The sequence below is a fragment of the Octodon degus genome, unplaced genomic scaffold (assembly GCF_000260255.1).
Source record: "Octodon degus isolate 3935 unplaced genomic scaffold, OctDeg1.0 scaffold00027, whole genome shotgun sequence".
In the NCBI taxonomy this organism is placed as follows: Eukaryota; Metazoa; Chordata; class Mammalia; order Rodentia; family Octodontidae; genus Octodon; species Octodon degus.
The window spans coordinates 7,807,118-7,822,869 of NW_004524603.1; the positions used below are offsets into that span (position 1 = coordinate 7,807,118).

General features: G+C 43.1%; 1 protein-coding gene across 1 annotated transcript in view; it reads right to left on the reverse strand.

Annotated features, from left to right (window-relative positions):
• The window catches only part of Cntnap2 (contactin associated protein like 2), a 1,699,165-nt gene that overhangs the window by 558,236 nt on the left and 1,125,177 nt on the right, over positions 1–15,752 (reverse strand). The window lies entirely within an intron of this gene.

Consider the following 15,752-nt stretch of genomic DNA (forward strand, 5'->3'; position numbering starts at 1 on the left):
TTTTTTTTTTTTTTGTGCTGATACATGTACTTGTCTCTCTGTAAGAAACTTTGACATTCAAGCTCCTGTAATTTAGCAATAAATTGGAAACCCAGATGGGGCCAGACAACCCTATGTTGGCTCTGAGATAGACAGGTAGGTAGACTAATAGTGACAGAGATCATAGACCAGACGTGCTACCGGTGGGCACCCATTGTTTCTATATATAACCTCTTCATTTTGAACAGAATGAGATGCAGTTGAGAAAAGGTAATTGATTTTCCCAGTAACCCATTGGACTGGCCACAAAACCAGGAGTTTGGGCAGTAGTGAATGAAAGGGTGACATCACCATGAACAAAGCTCTCCTTGCCACTGAGCCTTCAAATCCAGAGGCTCCACATCATGGGGCACACAACCCATGAATTGAAAATATTTGAAAAATAACTTGGTCTGTACCAAACGTGTGCGCAGACCTTTCTCTTTGGCATTATTCCCTCAGCAAGATGGTATAGCAACTGTTTCCACAGCATTTATGTTGTATTAGATATTAGAAGATAACTTCATCCACAGGCTGTGGATGTGTAGGTTATGCATAAATATTACCTTGTTTTATATAAGGGGCTCATGAAAATGTAGATTTTTGTAACTATAGGAGTCTTGGAACCAATGTGTGCATTGCTTTCATCCCTATTTGGGCAAATACTCGCTAGCTCACTTACCCACTCATCCAATCAAACACCCAATGGGATTCCATTATGTGTCACATATTATGAGAAACCTTGTAGAATGACAGAGAAGAAAAATGCAGATTGGAAGTGCAATTCAGTAAGTTATGAACAGGGAGGAGGGTGGGCTAGGGAAAGAGACCAGTAAGGACATTTTTCCAGGAGTGGTAAGGGGTCTTGAGGCTGAATGGCAGCCTCGGGATGAATAACGCTCTATTGAGAGGTAACGCTCTATTGAGAGAGTTTGTTGTCTGTCCTGTTGCTAGAACAACAGGGCAGGAACATCATGGCAGAAGGGCGTGGTGGAGGAGAGCTGTATGGGCGACCACACTGATGTGGTGGCGAGCAGGCTTTGGAATTAATGAGTTGGTTTTGTATATTAATGTATGAGTCTGTCATTGCGTTGTCCCAGGTGTCATTGCGTTGCCTGAGGAGCCAGTAGCTGGCACACAGAAACAGAGCTCTCCATGTAATGGTCATGGTAGAGACCCATATTGTCCTGTGACACTGTGATGTCTCAGAAGGCAAGATGACTACATTAGAGGACACTAACTCTCCCTCAGAGTTCCAAGGCAACAGCTGCCAACCTTAGAGTTAAGATAGTTTTCTCATTAAGCAAAGAGGTACTGCTCGGAATGTCTTTGATCTGTCTTCACAAGGCCTTGCTTGCCATTGTACCTTTTGCCTCAGCTGTTCCTTAGACTTCTTGGTATGCCCCTGGTAAGGATCCAATAAATAATGGGCAGTTCAGAGAAGTCTTTGTCTTATCTATAAGAGCTCTGACCTTTCCAGGTTCCTTTATCCCATATTACATTGTCTTTTATCCTTTGCCATACACTTGTCTAAGATTGGGAGATTAGCCAGCAGCTGATAAAGCTGCTTACCTTGTGGAGACTAGGAAGAAGAAAGAAAAAAGATGATCCAGGGAGAAGATAAACTCTCCAAAGGCACATCTGCTCTAACCAGGTCCCAATTCCAAATACCACTTTAGCTATCAACTCATCAGTGAATCTATCCATGGATGGTATAGCATTCCATGATCCAATCATCTTTCAAAAGCCTCACTGATGAACACATGAGACTTCAGAGGAATGTTGTAGATCTAAATCACAATGAGTTCCTACCCAAAGGGGGCAGGAGGTACAGTGAAGGGAAGAGCTTTAATGTAAAATGTATGCAGGAGCACGGGCACATAGCGCCAAACGGGGCTGAGGAGACACGTTGGGAGGGTCACATCCAGAGTCAACAATAGACAGCAAAAAAGGATCATATTGCAAAATACCTTGAACAGGGAGGATTTCTTTTTGCACTGGTTAGTTCTCTTTTGAAAATGCTTATTTCCCTCCAATTTAAATGGCTTAAACTTTATCCTGCAAATAAGGGGCAACTACTAAACTATTTGAAGCAGGGAATTCTTCTGGTCAAATTTGGATTTTAAAAGATCAATAATAAATTTCCAGATGAGTTTCTGTGAAATGAAATTAGGGAATGCAGATGTGGTGCTATCTGGTTCTTTTCTTTTTTTCCAGTACTGAATCTAGGGCCTCCACATATAGCTACATCCCCAACCTCAGGCTTTCCAAGTTTGTTATTTTTGAAAATAGCCACTGAATTTCCCATGCTGAACTGGAACTTGCAATACTCCTGTCTCCACCTCCTGAGTAGCTGGGATTACAGGCGTGTGTCACTATGCCCTTCTAGCAATACTTCTTTCTCACAGAGAAGAGAAATAATAAAGCAGTAGTAAAAGAAAGAAGCAAGTGAAAACAGGGAGAGATTTGGAACATCTAAGTGGATCTGGTGGGATTAGGGCTGGCGGGAGGCTTCTGGTCTGGGTGTGCAAGAGGATGCTGGCAAGCTTCGCCAAGGCAGGGAATGGGGCGGAAGCTCAGAACCTTGGGGGATGAAAAGATGACAAGCTTGGTACATAAAAGAGAGAACTGCCTGTAGGCCTCCAGATCTCAGGCTCATAGAGCTGAAAATCCTGCATAAGCAACCATCAGGACAACCCGGAAAACATTGGAAGTGACAACGGTATGGGTGGAATCTGCTCGGTGCCAAGGGCATTTTGAAACAAAAGGGAGAGGGCCACAGTGGAGTCCCAGAAAGGAGGCAGCCAGAGTGGCAAAAGAACAAGGAGAGAAGGATTTCCATAGCAGCAGAAGGCTGTGGTGGGTAGATCTCATAGTAAAGTCCATTAAGAGGAGGATATACAATTCTTTTACTGTGACATAGGAAGGTAAGTGAAGGATTGAGTGTGAGGAGTCCAACGTGCGCAAAGAAAGGAATAGAAGGGGAGATTTGAAGACCCCAACACCAGAGGACTTTGGTTTAATTTAATTTTATTGTGATGAGAACACTCAATGCGAAATCTCCCCTCCTAATGATTTTCTAAGTGTGCAATGCAGTATTGTTAACGTGAGGTAAGGAGTTGGGTAGCAGGTCTCTAGAAATCGCTCTTCTTGTTTAACTGACGGCTCTACGCCCTTCCCCAGGTTCCTAGCTCCTGGGGAGCACGAGCCAGCAGCGTGCGTCTGTGGTCTGACTATTTTATGGGTCTCATGCCGGTGGAAGCACGCAGCACTTTTGTCTACACACAATGGCTCGCTTCAGTTTTCCTCTCCGCCTCCACCCTGATTGCCATGTCTCTTCTGTAACAATATTGGTCCTAAAGAAAGAGAAATTCTGCAACATGTGGTAACATAGATGAGCCTTAAGATCATTATACTAAGGGAATGGAGGGCTTTTGGAGCTAGCAGGGAAAAGATGGACCCTAATGGAGGGAATGGTAGCCAGCAACCCAAAAGACCGAATCCACCAAGATCCCTAGGTCTGAGCGCCAACATTTCATTTGTCTTTTCAGTATGTTAAGTACTCATTTGCTTCTCAGAATATTGTGACCCCAATGAAAATATTGGAAGGTCTCGCAAGCATGAATTATTACTTGGACGATCACAAATAGCACCAAAAAATAAGAGCCATAAATGAAATTACACAAGAACTGCCATGCTGCCTTCTCAGATATCCCAGTAGGGGTTCCTAAAATCAGTTTTGTGAAGATGTAGGCAGTTTAAGGTCACTGAAAATGGACTCGGATTAAGGATCATGGTCCTGTGACAAGTAAGTATTTAACTTGAACATTTCCCCAGGGTTCTCGTGCTGCACACCAATTTCCGAATTTGATTGTATAGTATATTTGGAATTTTCAAAAACATCAAAGACTATCTGGTGAGCAGTGAAGAAGGAGATATTAGCGCTCTGTTCTGAAGGAAGAAAGATGCCTGCTCTCTGAGACACGTCCATTCTGAAACTTCCTGAGGCCCACGGAATCCTGTCTTAGCATTTAGGAGACCTGAGCTTATTATCTGCAATTGAGCTATCTTGCGTCTCCTTCTCGCTCTGCTTCATCGTTGAAGCACGGCACGCAATACACGCTCATCTTCTTTTGCTGCAGTGAGAAGCTTCTTGAAAAACCTCACGTATGGAAACTATGCAGAAATCTGAGCCACCCCATGACGTGCAGAGGTCATCTGACCCATGGGCTGCGCCAGGTTTCTGTTCATTTCAGAACCAGGAAGTGTGTGGCTGGTGCTGGAGCTGCAGAAAAGCCCTGGCGCTGCAAGACCGCACCTGATCCACAGGATGGACAAAAGTCTCCAGGTCAGCTGTCATATCCAGTGCTTACGTGGGATCTATTCAGGGTGACTTAATGATAAATGCTTTCTCCCAAGGGGACTTTTGATTAATAGCACTGATTTTGAGAGCTTGCTTGGAGATTCTAGCAGAAGAGCCCAACTACTTGTATGCCCTTGACCACGGAAGTGGTTCTACCCTGTGGGATAAGGTGGTTCTCTGACTGAGCTTGAAGTTTCAAGAGGGACACAGATGGAGTGGTGACAAAGCAAGAGGACACCCTGCCAGCCTGCCAGATCAGCCAAATCAACTCTGGTGATTAATGGCGTGACGGGTGTCTCAGCCAGATGGCCCTTGCATCCAAGGTCATTGTTTTTGGAAATGAAAGATTATGAACTCAGTAGCTAGTGGGAGGAAACAAAGCAGGTGTGGATGTAATGGGAGTTAGTGGGCTGGCTGGTGGGGGCTTCTTCTGTTCCGTCCGTAATCCCAATAGCCAGCGAAAAAGTATGTATCTCTGAGCCTCAACTCAACTTCTGGCTATCTTTGCAGGGGCCAACAGAAGCAGCATAACACCTTGCTATACCTTTACTATGGAAAGTGTAAGGAACTTGTTTGAATTGAAGAAGTGGGACACAATCCAGTATGCTATAAAAATCAGGACAGTGTTGGTGCAACAGATCGACAGCAGCCATCAGCCTCACCTTCAGGATGAGATGAGAAATGAGCTGTAGGAGAGAAGAAGAGAGCCAGCTGGTTCTCAACACCACCTTCAGGAGGCACCCAGAAGCCTGGGGAAGGAAGTCTTTCTGTCCGGTCATTTGGGCTGTGGTGTTCAGGCGAGTCGCTGGCTATGTGCAGGAGCCAAGCTCTGTGGCTATGGTGCACCATTGGTGCACTGTGTTGTTAGACATGAGGATGACATATAGAGGGAACACACGCAGAGACATTCCTTCCAGTGGGCACGGTTAGTGCTCAGGAGGAGTCCTGTGTCCCAACTTGTCCCATCTCCCACCTTTTTCCTGAAATATGCTTTAGCCCTTATATAACAAATTCCCCCAGTTAGAGTGATGCAGTCTTGATATTATTCCATTTCCCTTCCTAGAAAAATAAGTGAAGTACAGCACGAAACCCTTTGCTAGTTTCCCACCTGTTGTGGATAAAAGAATGCTGGTAAGAGAAAATATATTTCAGGGGAAAAGCAGATTGCATCACGGGTTAGTTGTGCTGGCCCTTTCAGTTAAGTCCCTAGAGCCCAAATAGGTTTAATCTGGTGTACATTTTATATTCAGTCAAAGAAGAACTTTTCAACTTGCTTTGAGCAAAGAATTATTTTATTTGTGCCACGCTAGTGAAGTGATTCTTTTGGTTTACAAAATCATTATTTACCTGTTAATTGTATTTTGGGGGGAAAGTGGTTAAAAGCAATAGAAATGGAAAGAGTTTTTATAAGACAGGGTAAAGAGTATGCAGAAAAGAGTTCATTTAAAGTTTAAGAACTTGTTTAACTGTCGAATAGTATAGTGATGGGCCAGGGAGATAGCTCAGCAGTCTAAGCGCCTGCCCAGCAAGCTCAGGGACCCGAGTTTGATTCCCTGCATCACCTGCCATGCCAGCCCCACCCCGAGCACCCTGAGCTGACCACTGATATCAGATATGGTGGTGCACATCTGTAATCCCAGCGCTGGGGAGGCTGAGACAGGAGAATCACTATGAGTTCAAATTGCATAGCGAGGCCCTGTACCAAACACACAAATAAATAAAAGATTAAAAAAAAGAAAGAAAGAATGCTATAAGGATTTTAGTTAACTAAATTAAGTAGGTGCCACAAGACTAGATAATGACAAGAGATGTTAGAAGTTAATGAAGAGCTAAATTACCAAAGTTTTCATATTGAACTAAAATAGCAAAATACAGACAGAATGAAATATAATCAGTATAATATTTGTACTCACTTAACATCAAGACTTATTATGATGACAGGCTTATTGTGGCTTGGACAATTAGATGGGAAAAGGCAAAAGGAAAAGGCTATGCGTTTCCCAAGACTAAAAGGACCCAAGAGATAGCTTGCTGTTTCTGGCAGTAGCAAATTATTTTAGAAGCGCAGGGCAAACGGAGGACGATGTCTTGAAAATACAGCTCATATTTTAAGTTTCCAGAATGTGTTCTTTGGAACATCTGAGCTACTACATGTCACCTGATTGGCTGCTTAGGTAAGTGCCATCTGGGTGTGCCCAGGGCTGTCCCCAGGTTCCATAACAAGCCCCATTCTGTCCCCATCTACACCATGCTCAGCACAGTACCATAGGGGTTTATAGTCTCCAAGATGGAAATTTAGAAGCATCTTTTCAGCTCGACGAAAGCTGGTTTTCATCCACTATTGCCAGTTTATGTACAAACTGTCACAGAATGACAGGGGGCTTCAAGCAGAGCAACTAAAACAGGTATGGTTCTCAGCAGAGACACTTTTCTCAGTGGTAGCTGGCGCCCCCTGCTGGTAGCTCCTTTGTAGCCGGCCTCAAGCTCTTCTCTGGAGAGTTCTGCGTTCCCAAAGCCCCCAAGGTACACTATGGCCTCCCCACTTAAAAATACCTTTATTGTATTTATTTGAGGCTCACAACACGGTGTCCAGAATAGATGCATATAGGTAGCTTTATGGTTTCTACAACGAAGCAGATCAATGTTATCTGTCATATCCTACAGGATATCTTTTCTAAGTCACTCAGTCTCTGAAAAATCTCCCATTCCTTCTTCCCTTCCATCCTTTTCCCTGACCAAATTGTTTCTTCTCTTTTGTGCCAGTGAATTTCAGCTGGTCACTGGGATCTGATCCTAGCAGTCCATATCAAGTTTTAAATGGTGGCAATGTTCTTACTAAATGTAAACAACCTTGTTTGGCAGGATCCTAAATGGAATGTGCAGAATATGTTGATACTTGTGAGAATCTCTCTTCTAATATAAATGACCTAGAGAAGGAGGAAGGTGAAAGAGCCTTTCAAATAAGCTCTAGACTGGGGGGAGCAAAGAGAAAATCCCAAAGTGTTGTAGCTGCTAAGGAGTCCTATAGATAATCTGATAGCTATAATTTGGAGGGTCAAGTAGGCTGGAGCACACACTCCTCCAACCTGGGGTATGTGGAGTCCTAGGGAGGCAGGGACTAAAGATTAAGATGGCGGCTACCTTGGTCCCCAAGGAAGGAGGTAGGGATGAGCCACAAGTCCTAGATTCTTCAGCTTAAATGGAGACAGCTTCTCCTCCTTGCCGTGTGGCATTTGCCTGTTTGCAGTCACTTCTGCCACCTGCGACATTGTCCACACCTCAGGATTCACACAGAAGCATGAGCCCTGGAGGTGAAGTCACAGAGTGACCATGTTTTAAATGCATTTTAAGCCATTCATAGGATATGAGAATAGAGAAGAGTTTCCAACTTATCTAAGATGCACCAGAGATTGTGGCAGACAACATAGATTCCTGGGTGATTGACTAGGAAGGAATCTCAAAGGAAAAGCTTGAGCCTGGTGATGCCAGGGCCCTGGTAGTCCTCATCAGAGAGACAAGGACAGTGATGGCTTAGTTTGCTGGACACAGAGAAGCATCTGTAAAGAAACAGTGCCCGTGTCCGAGTGCCTCTGTCCCCTTGGACTCCTTCCTCAGGACCTTGTTAGTAGTGGAGATGTGGAGAGGGAGCGATGCTGTTGCCTGTAGCAGCACCTCTGTTTCCTTCTCATTTTTCCCAAGTAATATAGCCATTGATGCCCTTTTCTTTATATAATTCCATAACCATAATCCTGACCTAAAATACCCATATCTTGCAACTTAAGCCAAAGGGTTTAAAAACAAAATTAAGAATCCTGTGTGCTGGCACTCTCTTCCACACAAAAGCCTGTCATCTCAAGCTACCTATAGTTTGAGAAATCAATTTATTAAATTAGATAATAACATTCTCTTTTGTTTTCAAACCATTCTAATTCTAATTTATCCTATGTTTATATAAAGATCAAACAAAAATGAATCCAGAAAAGTCCTGTGGAGTTCGTACTGCAGATGGTAAGACATGGTTTGGGAAAACTCCTATTCTGAATTTCTAATATACACATTCAGTTGGCAGTTGGAGGGGAACATTTTATCTCTCTCATGAATGTCACCAAATTCATCTGATTAGAGATGAATAGAAATGAATGCGGTTGATTAGCTTCAGGCTGCATCTATCAGAATTATACGGGAGTTTACTATTTTTTATTGATTTGAATCGGGGCCAAATTTAGCAATGTAGAAGGAAGTTTGGATTAAAATGGACCTGAACCAAAATGTTAATTAATTAGAAATTAATTTCCTTGCATAATATTTAAATTTATTTTATTGAATTGAACTTAATAGATTTCAATCACAGACTAATTCCGCTGAGCAAAATTCAATGCAGTTGATTCAAATCACTTTGAATCCTATTCACATGATTAGATTTTATTAATTTGAATGGAATTGAAGTGACACATTTGGTGGGAGTTTGTAGATCTAAGTGGTAGGACAGAGAGCAGAATGGGAGAGTTCACTCCAACTTAATTTGGCTTTGGATTCTACCGACATCTGGTCCGAGGGTTGCTCAGTGACCACGGTGGCTTCATTGTTTCATGGTACCTGCAAGGAAATGTGACTAATGCTAATCCCAAAGTGGTGAGACGGAGCCTTGTCCTGCCATTTCTTTGGTCCTCCTCCTCTTCCTCCCCCTTTCCTCTCTTCTCTTCTGCCTCTTCTCCTTCTCCCCTCCTCTCGGTACTGCGGATTGAACCTAGGGCCTCCACACTAAGCTATATTCTACCACCTCTTCATCCTGAGTCAGAGTCATGCTAAGTATCTAGCTGTCCAGCCTGGGCCCGAACTTGTGATTCTTCTGCCTCAGCCTCCCAGAGTGCTGGGATTGAAGGCATGCACCGCCATGTGCTGTTCTGTGACTATATTTTGGTATCAAACTAATACTGGCCTCTAAGAAATGTTGAGGGCTGTGTAAGATTGGAATTATTTGGAAAACTCTCTGTGGCTAATATAATTTAACATATTTCATTGTTATAAGATTATTTTCTAGCTCAGCAGACTAAAGCCCCTGCTTAGGTAGAACGCTGTTGCCAGGCTTTGATCCTCCATGTGCAGTGCTGGCCCTGCCCCCAGGGCATGCTGAATCAGTGACTGAGACTGGGTGTGGCAGCGGGCGCCTGTAATCCCAGTGCTTGGGAGGCTGAAAACAGGAGAATCGCTTTGAGTCCAATCTGTGTAGTAAGACCCTGGACACCCTGTACTAAATACAGAATAAAAGATTATTTTTATATCTAAGTTATATACTTATACTGTATTCTCATATGTGTTTGATTTGCATATTCTTATCTATGTTTATATATGTTCTTATATATTCTTGCTTTCTTTTGTTGAGGCAGGGCGTCCCTGTGTAGTTCACGGTGGCCTCAGGCTCACAGCGGTCCTCCTGTGTGCTGGGATGATGGGCACGCACCACCATGCCAGGCTTGTTCTTATATATTCTCATATATGTTCATTAACACCTGCTTTTACATTTCTTTGTTCTACTCATTTGGATCCAACCTGGAGTTCTTTGTTTAATGCCTTTAAAAATTTTAATTAACAAAAATTTTTATGCATTTATCATGTGCATCATGGCATTTTGATGTGACATGCTCAGAGGAATGCTAAATTGGGCTAATTAACATGTACATTAGCCTCCCATACTTAGTATTTATTTGTGTAGCTTCTACTATTTATTAATTAATTTATTTATTATGTATTTAGTACATGGCCCACAGGGTCTCACTACACCGATTGACTCATACTGATCCTGTCTTTCAGCCTCCCAAGATCTGGGATTACAGGTGCACACCAACACACCCAGTCTCAATCGCCATCTCAGCATGCCCCATGGGCGGGGCCAGCGCGGCAAGTCTCAGTAATTTTTAATACATACTATGGTACATTGTTATTAGTTATAATCACCATATTGTATCATAGATCTCTGGAACTTTTCCTTCTTATCTCACCCAAACTTTGTGTCTTCTGACCAACACGTCCCACCTCCACTGGCCCGGCCTCTGCTAACAGCATTCTGATTTCAGTTTCTGAGTTCCTAATGAGTGAGATTATAGTATTATGTAATATGCATGATATATTGTGTACCATAGTATATTGCATTATATGCAGCATTACATATTATATAATATTTATCCTCCTGTACTTTAGGTCACTGAAGCCAGTGTCGTCCAGGTTTCTGTACGCCACAAGTAAAGGATTGCCCCTCTCTTTAAAGGTTGAATCCTGTTCCACGGTGAAGTTCTAAGACACTTCCTTTTCCATTTTCCCACAGAAGAATGCTTAGTGTGAGTCCACATTTTGCCTACTGGGCACAGTACCATCGTAAATATTGTCTAAAAATGTCTTCATTTGTAATAGGTGAATTTCCAGGGTGGTATGTTTAAAGTCGATGGTTGGTTTTTTCAAAATTCAAAACTATTATTCTGACGTCTTTCGGTAACAATTATCGAGAAGTCAGTGGTCAGTGTAGCCTCCATTCTTCGTAGGTAATCTGTCTTTTCTGTCTCGTGGGAAAATTTCTTTCATTCTTTGGGGGAGCCCCTGTTAATGTGCTTCTTCACTGGAACCTGCCAGGCAGCTTCTGCTTGGGTAGGTCCTCAGCCACGTGCCCTGAGTCACATCTCATTGCCTTCTCCTCTTGTCACCCAAACTCCATGGAGAGAGGTGTCATCTGGTCCTGATCTCATCTCCTCACTCTTCATTTCTTCATATTTTTCAAATCTATGTCCCACTCATTTGTGGGACATTTCTTCAGATTTATGTCCCCTTTCGGTACTGTCACTTCAGCTTGACAGACTTTGCTATTTAACTCTACTGTCAAAATCTAATTCTATCCATTATATTTTTTTATTCTTCTAACTTTTATTTGGTTCTTTTGCAAATGGTAGTCGTTATCTTTGATCATGTCTCTGATAGTCATAGCTTCAATTTCTTCCTTTCTGAAAAGCAAAACATTATGGTCTAATAATTTTAATATCTGAAGATTTTGCAGCACTGGAAAATGCCATTATCTATTTCTGTTGATTTTCTATGATGGTATCTTATTTCCTTATTCCCTTCACAACTAGCTTTTCCCTGAGGGCTCAGCTTTCTTGAAAATGTACCTGTGGGAATTCTCGGAGGTCCAATTGCAGGTATGTTCCTGTCACATAGTTTGCATTTGCTTTTATCATACACCTGGGGATATTACCAACCTGGGATGTCTTTAAAATATATTTTCAGTTTGAATTTTTTCAACCATCTAAATAGTTAGAAGTTATGCTGTAAACATACATCAGATCTTGAATTTTGTTACACAATTTCAAGGAGGGAAATTAGCTTTTTTCTATTGATCTTGCTTGAGACAAAGTTCAGATAGTCAAAGTTCCTATTTTTCTTATTTATTTCTTTATTGCAAAGTAGGCTTTTCACTTTTGCCTTAGCTCCATCTTCCTTTTCCCTGGCATGCCTAGCTTCTTGAATTCTATTTTGCATAAAGCACATTTTCTAGACCTCAGCCCTCACAGGAACCCTCCTTAGCGCACAGGAGGCAGGATGGGAGCTGCAGTTCACAGAGGGCCAGCAGTAGGTCCTGGCCTTAGTGCCTACTTCTGCTTGGGGTTTATGGGACTTTCCTTTATTTTAAGTCCCTCAGATCTCCTTCAGTTTCTTGCCAGCTTGATTGTACCCTTAATGGAGCCTTGATGATATAAGGGAAGTCTGAGTGTGGAGGACTTTAAGGAAATTAGGTCAGCAGGGTTAGTGATGGTTTAGGTTGTGCTGGATGGAAAGAAGACTACAGACAGAGCAACCTTGCTACCAAGACCTGAATTATCACATACATGGTGTTTTTCATGCTGTAGGCAGTAGAGACAGAGCTGTGAAAGGACAACAATAGGGTTTGGTGATTAGATAGATGAGCTAGTGCAGCCTAGTTTTAGTTTTTCAGGTTAGGCAAATATGAATATTTGAAAGAATTTTCTACTGCAGAGCAGAGTGTTGGTTTAGGGGAGAAATATTCAGCTACATTTTGCAGTCAGTAAAGTTTAAATAGTAATGGGTCCCCTTTGGGGGTGTTTTCACCTCCGCTGGGGTGATTTGGAAATGTCCATCAGCACTACTGGAGTCTAGTGCCCAGGGTTGGAGGATGCTAAGGGACCTGTTGTGGCCGAGACAGTCCAGCGCAGTGAGGAACTGTCGTACCTGCTAGGCTAAAAGCACCTCAGCAAAGAAACGTTCTTCATAGGAATGCAAAACTAGCACAACATGCAGGCAGAGCTGGTGACTTCAGGAGGGGGTTGGAGCTCCATCTGTACATCCATGAGTCAGCCACATGGGTCATGAAAGCCCAAGAGCAAAATAAGAGTGTAGGAAGAGCAGGGTGACACAAACACAGGAGGACTTCAGGAGACTGGCCGCCAAGCAGACAGAACCAAGGCAGTGTGCTCATTCCCACGGCACTTTGCTTTAGCCCATGCTCCTGTCAGGCCGCAGTGTCTAAGCATATAATGACTGCCCTAGTTCTGTGCGCTTTCCCCTTGACATCCAGACACTATTCTATGTCTCCAGCTTCCCGCACCATCCATGGTACACAGCAGCAGGCGAATAAGTACGGAAAGGTGAGGGGTGAAGCCTGACAACAATCGTCACTATGGTTGAGGCTCAAGGGGTTGCCTAAAGGGTCGGTTCATGTTTGAAATGGTCAAGTTTTAAGAGGCCAAGCTGGTGTGGCTGTAGGGAGCAGATGTGAAATGTCAAGGTAGGAAAGCCTTCTGGACTTGAGAACAGAGATGGAGTAGATAAGCGGGGAGCCTGGAGAGAAAGAGCAGGTTCTGCAGGGCAGTAAGGTTCTGAAGCTATCTGTGGCCAGAAGAAATAGAAATTAAGAAAGAAGAAAAGATTGGTGAGACACCACTGTCACTACTACGATTCCTCTTCTTCCAAACTGGCCAAAGCCCACGCAACCCTACACAAACTCTGTCTGGGAGAAAATTGCAAGCTGAGTTCACTGTTGCAAACCCGTTCTGATGAAGACATAACCAGGGGAGCCGTGAAAAGAAAAGAGAAAGCCTTCATACAGAGGCATTTTGAACCAATGCTTTCTTCTCGTCTCTTTGATAAATTAGAGGAAAAACAAAACCATGATGACATTAAAATAGCTTTGACCTCAACCTTATCAAATGTGTTTCTCTTAGGACAGAAAGTGTGACTGTATGAAAAAGGCATCCATCCTTCAAAGTAGTGCAAGACGTCACTCTGGAACACACACCTGGGGTCATGTGTCCTGCTGGCCACTCGGCGGGGGCAGAGGCCCTTTGTTTGGGAGACAGCAAGCTGTCAGAGCCACACATTATCCGCCCATGACTTGGGCTTCCTTCCGGGATGGAGAGACACTGACGCCCATTCCACGGGCATGAGCAGTTAATAAAAGTGACACAGATACAAAGTCCTCTAATCTCACAGAAGAGCAGGGAGATGACAAGAAGTTCAATAGCAAAGATAAGCGGCAGATTTTTCAAGTGGGTAAAAGGGATGCCTATTCAAACAGTGAAATCATTACAATTTGCCCTTCTTATTTTGCATTCAACAACAAAAGAATTAACAGAAGAATTGCATACCAAAGCACAGAGCGAAATTTTCCTTGTGTGCATTTAACTACAACTTGTTTTATTAGCCTGTTGATTAGCCGGCTGGTGTTAATTGAGATTCTTCAAAGCCCTTCACGTTATATCAATTAGTCATGTTTTTCTTCTGGTAGGGCAACTGATTCATCAGTCTGACAGTAATGACCGTAACAAGTCACACAATACATACATATGCTTTTCGGTTCTGGTCATCTTGGAGCTCTGGAGGAATAATTTCATCAAGATGCCTGTTAGGCAGCAAACCTCTAAATGGATCAAAACCACCTGCTTTTCTGATTTTAATTATTTGTCCTCATGATAGGTGGATGCACTGTCCCACTTGGACGCAGAATAAATTTCTTGATAGCTGACATCTTTCTCAGTGTGAGAGTGTGGCCGAGGCAGCTGGGGCCACCCTGTCCTCCTGCTGTTCCTTGGGCAGATGTCCTCCATATCTGCTACTCAGGGCTGTGGTTGCTGGTTTTCTGCCCAGACTCCTCCCTTTTATCCAGGAGCATCTTCCTCCTCCTCCCTCATGTGTTGTTCACATATCTTTTGTTTCAGACTGGGATTAAGCCCACGGCCCCTGCACTGAGCTACATTCCTATCCCTTTTTATTTTGAGACAGGCTCTCACTAAATTGCCAAGAATAGGCTCACAGTACAATCCTCCTGCCTCAGCCTCCCAAAGGGTTGCACGCACATGTGCCTCAGATGTCATCTTATTAAGGAGGCTCTCTCTTCATAATCTATCGAAAATAGCACCACTCTTTTCTTTTCCAGCCCTATGCTGCTTTCTTTCTTTATTTGCATTCATTATTGCCTGATATGCTACAAACTACTTTGCTTTTGGGTTGCTTTCTCTTCTCCTCCTGGAGTTTGATATTACATAGAACCAAGCTTTTATTTTTGATTATTGGTGCATCTCACTGTGCCTAGTAGGTACTCAATACATCTTTCAAATACATGAGTGCAAATCCTTATTTCTGTTTCTTTTTCCTATTGAAACAAATTTTAACCACTAAGGCAAAAGGAAAGAGGGAAGTCACACTACACTCTTCATTCTGGTGTTTGGGTTTTATATCCATTGTCTTTTGCTTCACCCATTAAAAGTCATTCTCACCTGAGGCAATCTGGTCCTTCTAGCCAGGCCCACCCAACCTTAGCTGATCCCCCAAAGAGTGCAATTTTTCTATGCAAAACTTAGAGCCATTATAGCACTCACGGAGCCATTGTTGGCCATGGGTTTGCAAAGCCCACCTTATCGCTCATAACTGGACTATCTTTGCCTCACCTTCACCCATTAGCAATAGTCCAACATGCACTCCTGTGTCATATCCTGACTTTATACCATGCCTATATTCTTCCAACTAGTACCAGAATCAAGGTCTGCTCACCAGAAGCGGGCTTTGCAGGAAGCTTAATGCTCTGCTTGTGTATTATTCTGACTTAAGAAAAGTCAGGGGTTGGTTTGAAAGTTATCACACTGCATGTGGTTCTGCTGGTTGACTTGGAGGGCCCCTTAATAGCTCCCCACCAAGCTCTCTGCATTCTGGGAGACCCTGAGGTAGCCAACAGTCAATGGCAATGCATGATTCTCTTTACCTGCAATGCCAACATTAGGAATCACAAGTCAAGGAAAGATAATTGTGCCCAAACCACAAATAAATTCAAGACTGCATATCATCTATTAGATTTACCGAGGCAGGCAAATCTTTT